The following is an 11362-nucleotide window of genomic DNA, read 5'->3' on the forward strand; positions in this document are numbered from 1 at the left end:
GCATTACGCACCTATATTACAACGGCGTCCGGGCGCGTTTCCCTCACTGACTCACGCCAAACTATAAATTATTTTCATCGGGCGTAGCCCGGAGCGAAGCAGAGAGCTCTGCTGCACTATACGCCGCACACCACACTAATTTACGTACGCATACGTTCACCTTGGTCACCTATACACGGATACGTATAATATCATCTATACGATTCTATACGACTTTTGGATTATCCCGAGTAAATTTTTTCTCCGCCTTTCGAAATTAATCCAATCGTGCGAGATTTCAGACGACGGCTTTCGACCAATTTGCCGCCCGTACAACGCTCTTAGGTGATAAAAAAGATCGAACTAAAAGAAAAGCGTAAAACCAAATTTATCTATACGACGTTCGTTTTCCTTTCAACGCGTTCCATGTGCCGTCCGCGTATAAATATATCTAATCGAATAAAACGCGACGCCCCGATTGTTTACGAACTAAAATTGCCAACAAGCTTTGAGATAATTATTTACGCAACAGCAGGTACGTCGACGTTAGGTAATTCATCTCCCGACGTTACGGTTAAGCTTTTTTTCAAATAATCGATCAAATATTCCAATTATTATGCCCGTACGTATTTGGGGAATTGTATAGACGCGCGCGACAACCGTGAAACGCGCCGAGTCTATAATTGATACGTATCTTGTCAAGTTTATACTTATGCACGTATAAATTTCGTCTATGAGCGAAACCGTCTCACTATTTTCAACTCAATTAAGTAAGGTGAGTTAGAACGTATGAAATTAACTGCTGCTCTCGTCCGCTGCGCTGTATAATGGAAACTGAAAAAATATTTCTTCAACTCAAACTAGCCCGATAATCGATGGACTTCAGGGAACTCCGCGTCGAAGATGTCAACCGTCAGCTTGTCAAGAGCGTAAAAGAGTTGAAAAAAAATAAAAAAAATAAAAAAAAAAAAAACTAAAAAAACCATTAGAAGAATAAAAAATTGAGTAAATAAAAAAAAATCGAGAAGGTGAAAAAGGCGGAGGCTGCGGAGATGATGGCGTCGCGTAATCAGAAGAAGAACCCCGTGACGGACGGCTGTCGGAGTTTCGAAACGCGTTTATATTACCAGTCGTGGTCGAATTTTCGTTTTTTCTCTCTCTTTTTCTCTTTCGTTTCATTAGAATGTCTCTTTTATTTTTCTCCTTGTAACAAATGTAAGTTTATTTATACGCCGTTCTAAGAATCGGCTGTAGAATAGTAAGGAGGAGATCGGTGATAATCGTTACGCTGCTGTAATTCGTAATTTGAAAAACGTGCGGATTCTATCGTCTGGCCAATTATTATCAACGTACGCGAGTTACATAAACGTGAAACGCTTACACGCGTGCAAGTAATTGTTTATCGAAAGGAATGTGGAAGAGTTTACGGTCGTGTTGTTCAAATATATTCCAAGGTTTTAATATGCACCGATTCAACATTTACGAGTTATACGCGAGCGCAATTCTTATTGTTAGTTAAAATTAAAACGTGGTCTAATACGTATGCGTATAATAGAAGTCGCTAGGAATCCATTGGCATCCGATGACATCAGCTGGAATCAAAAGTGATTCTTATTTCGCAGCTGATTTTTTCCCCTCCTAGAACGTTGAAAAATTCATGCGCAACCTCCGAATATATCCGTCCATATTTATTGTCCGTATATTGATAAATTTAATGATGAGAGCATAAAAATTTTTCACTTTACAAGAACGTCGTCGAGTATCAGAATAACGTACATATCAATTCGAACGGATTTATTTGAGAAGTATAGATGAGGGCCCGCATTATTTTTCGCGGTCTTATAATACCACTTAATTGTGAGTGGAAGAAACGAGAATCGTTGAACGATATGGGGAATTTAATAGGAATTGATGACCAGTTACGATTCAACTAATCTTTCTAATTATCTCGTTCACTCCTGGTGGTAATGCAGGAGAAGGTAATACTTAACTACCTTATACCACAAGTATATGTATACCTATAGTGCTTTCGAGTAACTCGATATGTTAATACGTCTTTGAGATTACTTTGACGCTAATGGCGTGTTTTAAAGCTTTATGAAATTACCGTTCTCGAGCGTACGCGTATATATGCGCGGGGTGTGATAAACGAAGAAAAAAAAAAAAACATTCTCTTCGAATCGGGTATAATTAAACAGACGATTTTATCGAGCTTGAATAGAAACCGAACCGCTTCGGCCAACGAGTAACGCAAAACCTGATTTTATTTTTCGAAATTTTCTCTGCTAGAAAAACGAAATTCGAAGGAACGAAGATACGACGCTGTCTAGGCGTCTAGTTCGAGGATAATCGCCCCGCACAAGGGAGGGGAGGAAATCGATAATCATCGGCGAATTCCGAAAAGGTACGAAAATTAATCCAGTCGAGCGAAAATTTCTGGATCTTAATCAGTCCGCTCCGTTCTCTCGCAACCGTCGTCACGAGTCAACGCCGAGATATACGTATAATATAAATTCTTATTAATTGCGACCGATTTTCAATATCGCGATAATTGATCATCGATATCGTTCATTTCGCGGACGACGCGGAGTTCTTCCGAATTTATCCTCTTCCCGAAGTGTGTGTGTGTGTTTTTTTTTTCCGACCACCCTGCGCGCGGTGCAAGAGGTACGACCGACTCTCATTGACGAACAGGTGGTTGGACAGGATTGGGAATCAGCCTCGCCCTCCTCGTCGTTTGACACGTGTAAGTAAAATATCAACCTATAGGCACGTTAGGTGTATAAATTACCCGTATCACATGCACGCATGTACGTACGTACCGCGACGCGATGCATCTGTAATGATAATAATCATCGTCATCATCGTCGTCGTCGTCGTGCGGCTCCGCACGACCATAATCAACGTCGCGCGTACAACACGAAGAATTTACATTACACCGTATAGCGCGTAAGTTTTTTTTTTTTTTTTTTTTTTCACGTACATGTATATATATATCGCCTGCGCACACAACGTAAGTTACAAGCGTGTGTTTCGTACCCGTCCACGAATCTTATCAGATGATTCTCCCCCGTGCTTATAATATTATTATGCCACCCAAGTAGATTTTTGTTACGAGTCGTAAAATCTCCTCGTCTTTCTCATACCACGCGAGATTTCTACCTCCCAACGTACGCGCGCTGAAAAGTACGTTGCACGCAACATGACTTGTGAGCGAAACCGATTGCCGGATCGGTGTCGATCTCGAACGTCATCTAGAATCCGCGCCTGTTCGATTACAGGTAGCGGCGAATCCGATGATCGTGAAGTTTTATAAGTTTATAAGTCCTCCATGAGTTTATGTGCCAATGATGACGCAGTTGTGATTTCACATTTCTCATGCAACTTCTTGCCTACGTTTTTTGTTTGAATATTTTCGCTTTTTCCCCATTTTTTTTCTCTATATTTATTCGAGATATCGAACGAAAGAGAGTCTTCGTTGTTTCAAATGCGGTGAAAAAAGAGTAAAAATATTCGATTCCAAAGCGATCCTCTTACGGATGTTTTTACCAACGATGAAGCTGATCTTAAGATCCGATTAACCGAAGAAACAACATTTTTGTAGGATAATTACACGAGCTTTTTCTGGTCTGCGTACAGTTTTATATACAGCAGAGATATTTTTATAGGGGTTTATAGAAAAGCTGGTATCGTGTAATCTCCGTTCTTTTTTTCCTCCGTTTGGTTTTTTGCTTCGTTATTTATTTATTTTTTTTTTTCAATCGTTCGATTGATACACGTTACACATTAGTTTTATTTCGCGAGATGCGCGGCGTTTTTCGTAGCGAGCGGGTCTTGATAAATTTTTGGAGCGTACGTGACCGGCGTACGTATTGTATATAGTAAAGATCGTAAACGAAGTAGACACTTGGCAGAATCCAGAACACGCGGCAGCAAAAGCAGCAAGTTCGCGAGTATATAGTAGCCGCGATGAGGAGCGGGTTTATATCAGGGATAGTCGCCCTTCTGCCGTTGCCGCCGCCGCCGCCGCCGCCGCCGCCGCCGTTGCAACGGACTTTGGAATATCATACGTGTTTGTTATTATTATGCTAAAAATATACATACAGAAATCCGTTTTCGTCGTGATTCGGATTCGGAAATTTGCCGTGTTTCCCTCCGCGTTGCGAAACAATTTTCAAAATTTATTTCAAATTGGTGTACAAGTTGCGTCTGGTCTCAGAAATATGCACGTACACGTAACTGCGAAGACCAAGCGGGAAATAACTTCGTTCCAACTTTAAATTTTCAACAAAATATTTGTATATAGGTATTCGTGTATTCGGGGTTTCTATGTATGTACTAGGTGTGTATGAAAGCTTCGCGGTATAATTGGCAGGGAACTTCCGGACGTCAATTTCGAGAGATTTTCAAACACAAGTGTTGATCGTTATCGTGAAGGGATTGTCTCTCGCCAATTTCGGCTCAAAAGAGAAAAAAGAAAGAAAAAAATGGTCTGACGCGGATTCCATCGCTGGCGTACCCGCCGGGCCATTGTCAAAAAATCGCTCTACGAGTATAGGAATAGATAGAGAGAGAGAGAGAGAAAAAAAAAAAGATCGAAAGATGAAAGAAAATTTTGTGTACATCCGTTAACTCGCCAATTATGTAATCTACGCAAGGGCGTTGTTTTTTCTTTCTTTCGTCGCTTTTTTTTTTTTCTTTTTTTTTCTTTTGCACGCGGTGCCGCGCGGACTCGGAAAGTGAGAAGCGCGCGAAGAAGCTGAAAAAGATTGCGTAGCGTGCGGAGGAGCGAACGATTTTCTCTCTTTGAAAAACACACAAAGAGCCTTTCGCTTTGCGGTAGCCAACGAGAAGACAGATGCGCCCGTAGCCCATCATGAATGAATGAGAAGTGAGCGCGACCGAAAGGGGCAACAGGTTATTTGCTTAGCCGAGACGATACTGTACGCGAGTCTCTCGCTATAAAAGAAGAAGAAGAAGAAGAAGCCGAAGCCGAAGACGAAGCCGAAGACGAAGAAGATCGACAACAAGAAGAAGAAGAAGATCCTATATGGACCATCTTCCACGCTGGTACCCCGCAGCCTCGATATCGCGCCAACTCCACCAGGTGGACCTCGTCTCCCGGGGTCTTTAAGCTTCCAAAGAATAACCACCGCCGGCTGCGTTACTTGTAACGATTACTACACCGTTTTATTACACTGGTACGTCATTCTCCTCCTCCACGCGGCGCTCGATTTTGCCACGCGACTCTCAACCGCGGCTGGAGGTGTTTCAAACACGAGGCGACGAGTGGACGAAAAATTTATCCTTCTGGACGAATGTCGAAGGATTATTGATCCGGAGAGATTTTCCTTACGTCGAGACGAACAAATGCCAGTAGTACCTATACATACAAGTCCGCCGAGTGGACGTCGTAGGTACCGCGTCGGAGACACAAGTAGTTACAATGAGATTCGTAATGGTTTGATTACATAATAATGCACAGCTGCTGCAACGGTAGTGTAGTAACATCGATCAAGAGAGGAGGAGAAAAAAAAGGAAGGATAAAGGAACGTTTCTCTTTTTATCATTCTTTCGGGGATCCCTTGGCATCCTTGATCACATAGTGCCCAGCGGGTCGGATGTTGAGGGACAACGACGGGTGCGTAATGAAAATTAATCCCGCCATCGACAATGCAACGCGATGATGATGATAATAATAATAATAATGACGATGGTTACAATAAGAACAACGAGGCTGAGAAAAAAAAAGAAAATTACCGCAGTGTTAATAAATAAGGAGCTCGTAAATAGAAATCGTTACGGGGGTATACGTGTCTCTACGGTGTACGTTGTATTTACATATAGTTAATTTTTTTAATCTGTTTCTTAATTATTTTTCAGTCGTTTTCTTTTTGTTTTTGTTTTGTTTTTTACACGCATCGAAGACGCGTACCAGTGACTCGTTATTCGCGTATTGTACCGAGCGTATTATACGTGTACGAAGCAACTCGCCAATCGGCCTGTGTTTTCATCACTCATCAGAGCTCGTTGCTTCGATTAAACGCGCGACGCTCCGCTGCAGCGGCGTCGTACGAGCGGAGCATATGCAGAAACAAAACGAGATTCTGAATTGACCGGAGCTTCTCAGAACAAATCAAGATCTCCCGAGGGGGGGTCCGCTAACGGCAAAACTTAGGGCTCTGGTTACATTACGTTATACAATAAACTACGGGTATACGATGCGACTTGAAATAATAAATTAGCCTCGTCAGTTTTGGGGCTTGTTTTTTGTGATTTATTCTTTCGAACTTTTATTTTCTCTTCGCTGTACGCGAACGGTCACGTGTCGTTGCCGGTACTTTTGAAACTCTCGACTATTCGAGCGTCGAAGATTCGCCGTCGCGGTATTTAATTAGTTGGCGGGGCGCGTCGCGATTAATTCGCTTCGTTATCGATTGTAGATATCATTGATTACGCGGAGTGTCCGTGTAAGTTATATATTATGTACATGGATTATTGCATTCGCTGCGTTACTCGCAAGCTACGTAGGCTCCGCTTGAGTTACGGTTATATTTATAAGCCCGTGCTCGGTGCATCTCCGCGTGCGCCGGATAATTCAGAAGCAATAATGCAATAAGTTGCTGCGCTGCACAACTCCCGACTGCTGCTGCACCAGCTTAATGCGGCTTACTAAGTAAAGACAGATGACGGTCGTGCAAATACAACATATCATTCGTTCGTTCGTTGGGTTCGTTCGTTAGTTAGTTAGTTCAACGCGACGCATCTTGCGACGATCGACTATTATATTAGCGAAACGTATTTCTCTCTCATTCTGTTTATACTTTTCCAATCGTCATTTATCGAGGCGACAAAAGAAAACGTCATTTCCGTCGGAGGTGGTTGTTTTCTCGTTCATTTTTCAATTTTATTTCAGCCTAATTTGGGCGCTTCGAACCGATAGAGAGAAAAAAAAACAAAAAAACGGAATCGAAAGATTAATAATATGGCTACCGGATCTTCGGGCGATGCGGATGAGGAGGTTCAAAGTATAATTAGTTAAAAACTTGTACAGGGGAGGAAAAAAAATTAGCAAATAAAGAAAAGAATGCAAGTTGCGCACGCGGCCGCACGACGATCGCAAACGTGTATCTATTAAATTGTTATTCTCGGCGCGTCGTGTCCTTCGTCCTGCGTAGGTTCGGTGTCATTACCGTTCTTGCGCGTCGAAGAAGCGGGGATCGACCACCGGAAGTCGAATAGCTAGCGCGCGCGCGCGCGTTGGCACAGCGGGGCTAAGTTTGAACGAAAAAAGACTAGGGAAAAACAAAAGGGCGAAATAAGAGAAATACAAATAAATTTGAGGAGAAGAAAAATAAAAAAAAAAAAACAACTGGAGAGTAGCAGCGTCCTTGCCGATACATCTACCGACTTCCACTTGACAGCCGCGCGATACTTGAGAATCATTAATTTTGCCCAGTGGTCCGTGTTGAAAAATAATTTATCCTTTTAGAGGAGAAGATGAGGAGCGGGCCTCGATGCGCAACGGAGGAGAGATAATCGCGAGCGTATTCGCCGAGGGTGAAACTAATTCCGTACTAAATAAAATACGTCGAGGGAAACACGCGGGCGAACACAACCGATACCCGGGATGGATGCAGGTTCTTCATCCGAATCCGTACGGATATATATCATATTCCCCGCGTACGGTATGACCTCAAAAAGTACAGCGTGTATAGTAGTCGATTTTATTATGGTTTGCCCTGTAGTCGTAAAAATGTTGGATATATATTTTACGCTTCCATAACGTGTGCGTTCGGTAAGGATTCCCTACGGTGTACTTATAAACCCCGATGAAATATTAAATGTCTATTTTTATTTGTATATAATTTTATTAATAACATCCAGATACTCCGTTTATACTCCTCGGCGATCAGCGGCTGCGGCTAACGTCCCGCCGGAAAACACGACAGTGGCCAAATGATCCTAAACTCCGCTTCTCGTCATTCCTCGAGGCAAATAGAAAAAAAACAAAAAAAACAAGAAAAAAAAAATGGGCATCGGTGATCTAAATTTATTTTCCGATCGGTTCCTACGTTTTCAACCGATGCGAGCGTAATTATATAACCAGCGTCAAAGCGCCTCGCGATTCCTCGCCATTCATCTCCCTACGATTCATGACGAAAATTTGACCCCGTCTGCACCTCTGCACCCCCAAAATTACGTTGGTCCAGATCTTCGTTTTTTCCGATCGAAGTGAGAAGAAATTTTTTACAAATTCGCGAAGAGTTTGTATTATCTGCGGATTGGCGAATTTTTTACCTCTGCAAATAATTCTCGCTATTCGTAAATGACATTTTATGATTCGCTAAAAATATGGACACGGCTAGGTGCGTATAGTTATCCGGTTTTCTTCGTATTATGGACGTTGCCCGTAGCCGTTTGTCACGTCGTTTGAACCGGTATCGACAGTTCGCTGCTGCCGCTGCTGCTGCTCAGTGACGCTGATGCGCGGAACGGAGAATTTTCTCTTACGTTTTCATACTGTGCGATGTTAAGCGGATAAGCGCGGCATTGACAAGAAGTAGTCGTACCTGCAGTAATTTATTCTTCGCCGTTCTATGAATTATCAAGCGATTCTCGCGACGTGTACGTTTCGAGAATCCCGGTGTTGCGGGTCCAAGTTTTTGACCGAACGAATGACCTGGGCGTACCGCAGACTTCGTCGCCGTCACAGCGGAGTTTCTGGTGGGTACCGAGTAATTGGGAATAATAATATTAATAATAATAATAATAATAATCACGATCGAAGTACAATGCGGTATAGGTAGCGCAGAGTTCTCGGTAGTCCAAAGTGTAACTTTTGGACAGTGTCCAATTTTGCGCAAGTATAATGGATGATGGTTGGTTGCATATATATATAGAAAGCGTCCGCTTCTGTACCGCACACTGTTCATTTTCAAGTTGGATCGGTCTCGTGTATATAAATGTTTGTCGAACAAGAAATAAACATTGAACATATTCACGCGCAGATATCCAAACTCCGATTGGAATTCAGAAATTTCCAAGTGCGCGTATTCAAAAAGACAGAAAGAAAAATGAAGGTTTTCTTTTCTTTCCTATCCGTCCCGTAAATCGCCAGCCCGCAGACAGTTATCGTAAGGTTAACAAGCTGAATTAAGTAATTCGTCCAATTTGCATGTAAATGGCACCTTGAAAAAAATGAAGAAAAAAAAAAAGAAAAGAAACGAAGAAAAAAAATTTGGTACTTCCGTTACGCCGAGTGTCAGAAGCGTCGAGGGCGTCTCTCGCGAACCTGATGGACGTGAATTCATAATCACACCACGAATATAAAGGGACGCGTGATTCGCAATTGGACGAAACAAAAGATTGGACCAAACGAGATGACTCTTTATTTGTTTATCAGGCATGAAAATGGCGCGGGGCTTATCGTCGGGACGGAGTTGGATTGCTCGAAATGTTTTCTTTGCGTTCGCTTTTTCGAGTTACTTTTTCGTTTCGGCTGGCGAACAATCGGCTCGGTCATGCGGGCGAGGTACTTGACGCGCTTTTCGTCGAGTCTGGTGAGTCGCAGACCCGCGGCGCGACACTTTGGAGTACAAAGGTACCTTTGAAGCTCGAATTTTAGAGTAACAGAGCCACGATACAAATAACGAATTGAACGACGTTATAAGATGTATTTAATTTAATTGATGCTCAGGCGTTCCGTTGCTCGTTATTAAATTCCCCGCTATCGTACGTGCACCGTATGCAGACTCGTTTGCATCTGCTGCTGCCGCCGCTGCTGCGTACGTCTGCGGTGTTAATACGAGAATCATTTATTACGCGCGCATTTCGCATTCCGAAGGGCCGCCGGAGAATCATTAAAGATAATTTCGATTCGGTTCGATCCGATCGCCGCCCTCGACTACACTCGCTCGAAATTTTGACGATGCGTGATCGATATTTTCTTTTCCTTTTTTTTTTTTTTGGGTAGTTCAGCGAGTCGTACGTTTCAAAAAACAAAAACCAATTGAACTCGATCTTCGATTGAGTCTACTTACCAGATCGACGGATGCGAAGAGATCGATGATCGAGGTACGGAATCCCGAAGAATCGTCAATTTTGAATTTATCAATTTTACAAAAAGTTCGACAAAACTTTTATTAGTTTTTATAGTTTTCAAAATACAAGGCTATGGTTCTGTCAATATCTGCAGACACTGTAATCCCTCTTTCGAAACGTTCCGCTGACCACTGCGTTTCCTTAATTTTTACAATTACAGTTCCTCAAATTTGAAAATTTTGCGACGAAGATGCCCGCGAAGTTTTTAGGGAAGTGGGAAGACTTCCGGTTCCGGCAACCCGGTAGGCAATTTTTTTCCTCTCCTCTTCGATCTCTTTCGTTCCTTCCGGCGATATCGCGCGCGCGTGGCCGCTGTCAGATTCCGCTCGCTAGCCGGCTTATTCCGTGACGTCCAATCTGCTCGCTCTTCTTTCAAACTGGGCCCCCTGCGGCGGGCTATAAAACAAATCCAAAACGATCTTTCAAAAAATATTGCACATCAGGGTTCACGATTGTTAGGGTCACTTTTGAACGCTCGATCTCCGTCGTTAGACGATTACTATTTTCACAAGTTTTTTTTTTTTTCTCAAATTAACCAAAAGTTTAAAGTCTCACACAAAACACGGGCCCATTTTTCGTATATAGCGATCGATCACGATTTCACTCAACGTAATTGCTAGAACGATTGAATTTTTTAAACACTTTTATACGTAGCATTCCGCAGATTTATACGATCCATAGCGCACAGGAGATAATTTTCATAGTCCGAAATGAAAGAAAATTTGATTTTTTTTTTTGGCGAACACTTTCGTTTTTGCCGAAGAACGCACCCAGAAGAACGAGCGATCGCTTTATCACCGTGTAACTCGTGAGCGCTTCGTAAGTCCTTAAAAAAAAAAGTGTGGCGGGAAATTTTGAATTGAAATTCACGGATTGTTCGGTTTTAGGGTAATATTTCTTCACCGAAAACGTGAAGGACGACGTTGATCTCGTATTAACCGTCGCAAAACCGTCGAGAAAAATATGTGAAATTTTATCAACTCTTTAGCAAAGATTATCGCGCGCACTGCACTCGCGCGAGATCACCGCGACAACTACAACTAAAACCGAAGGAAGGAAAGATGCCTGGGATGCGCTCGAAGGCTCGGCTCGGGGCTAAGTGCCGGACCAATGCTTGAAATAACCGCTCGCCCACAACCCCCTTCCCCTCTGTCGCCCCTCCATAGACTCCGTCAAAATTCTCCCCACCAAAGAAAACTCTTCTCGGAGTCACACGTGCGTGTGTTATGCGTGGAAGATGCAGCGTGAACCACCCGCACCCGCGTTTCTTTCATTTTGC

General features: G+C 42.8%; 1 protein-coding gene and 1 long non-coding RNA gene across 4 annotated transcripts in view; one reads left to right on the forward strand and one right to left on the reverse strand.

Annotated features, from left to right (window-relative positions):
- Positions 1–11170, reverse strand: part of LOC105688973 (fibroblast growth factor receptor homolog 1-like) — a 41982-nt gene extending 30812 nt beyond the window's left edge. For both annotated transcript variants that reach the window (XM_012405667.3, XM_012405659.3), the window contains exon 1: positions 10023–11170. The gene's annotated coding sequence lies outside the window, so the exon portion shown is untranslated. The remainder of the gene's footprint in view (positions 1–10022) is intronic.
- Positions 1838–11362, forward strand: part of LOC125501117 — a 29026-nt gene continuing 19501 nt past the window's right edge. The window contains exon 1 of one of the 2 annotated variants that reach the window (XR_007278628.1): positions 1838–2725. This is a non-coding gene — a long non-coding RNA (uncharacterized LOC125501117). Of the gene's footprint in view, positions 2726–6720; positions 8707–11362 lie in introns of those variants that run through there. The other variant, XR_007278627.1, reaches the window with a different exon arrangement.

The sequence above is a fragment of the Athalia rosae genome, chromosome 1, assembly GCF_917208135.1.
Source record: "Athalia rosae chromosome 1, iyAthRosa1.1, whole genome shotgun sequence".
Classification (NCBI taxonomy): Eukaryota; Metazoa; Arthropoda; class Insecta; order Hymenoptera; family Athaliidae; genus Athalia; species Athalia rosae.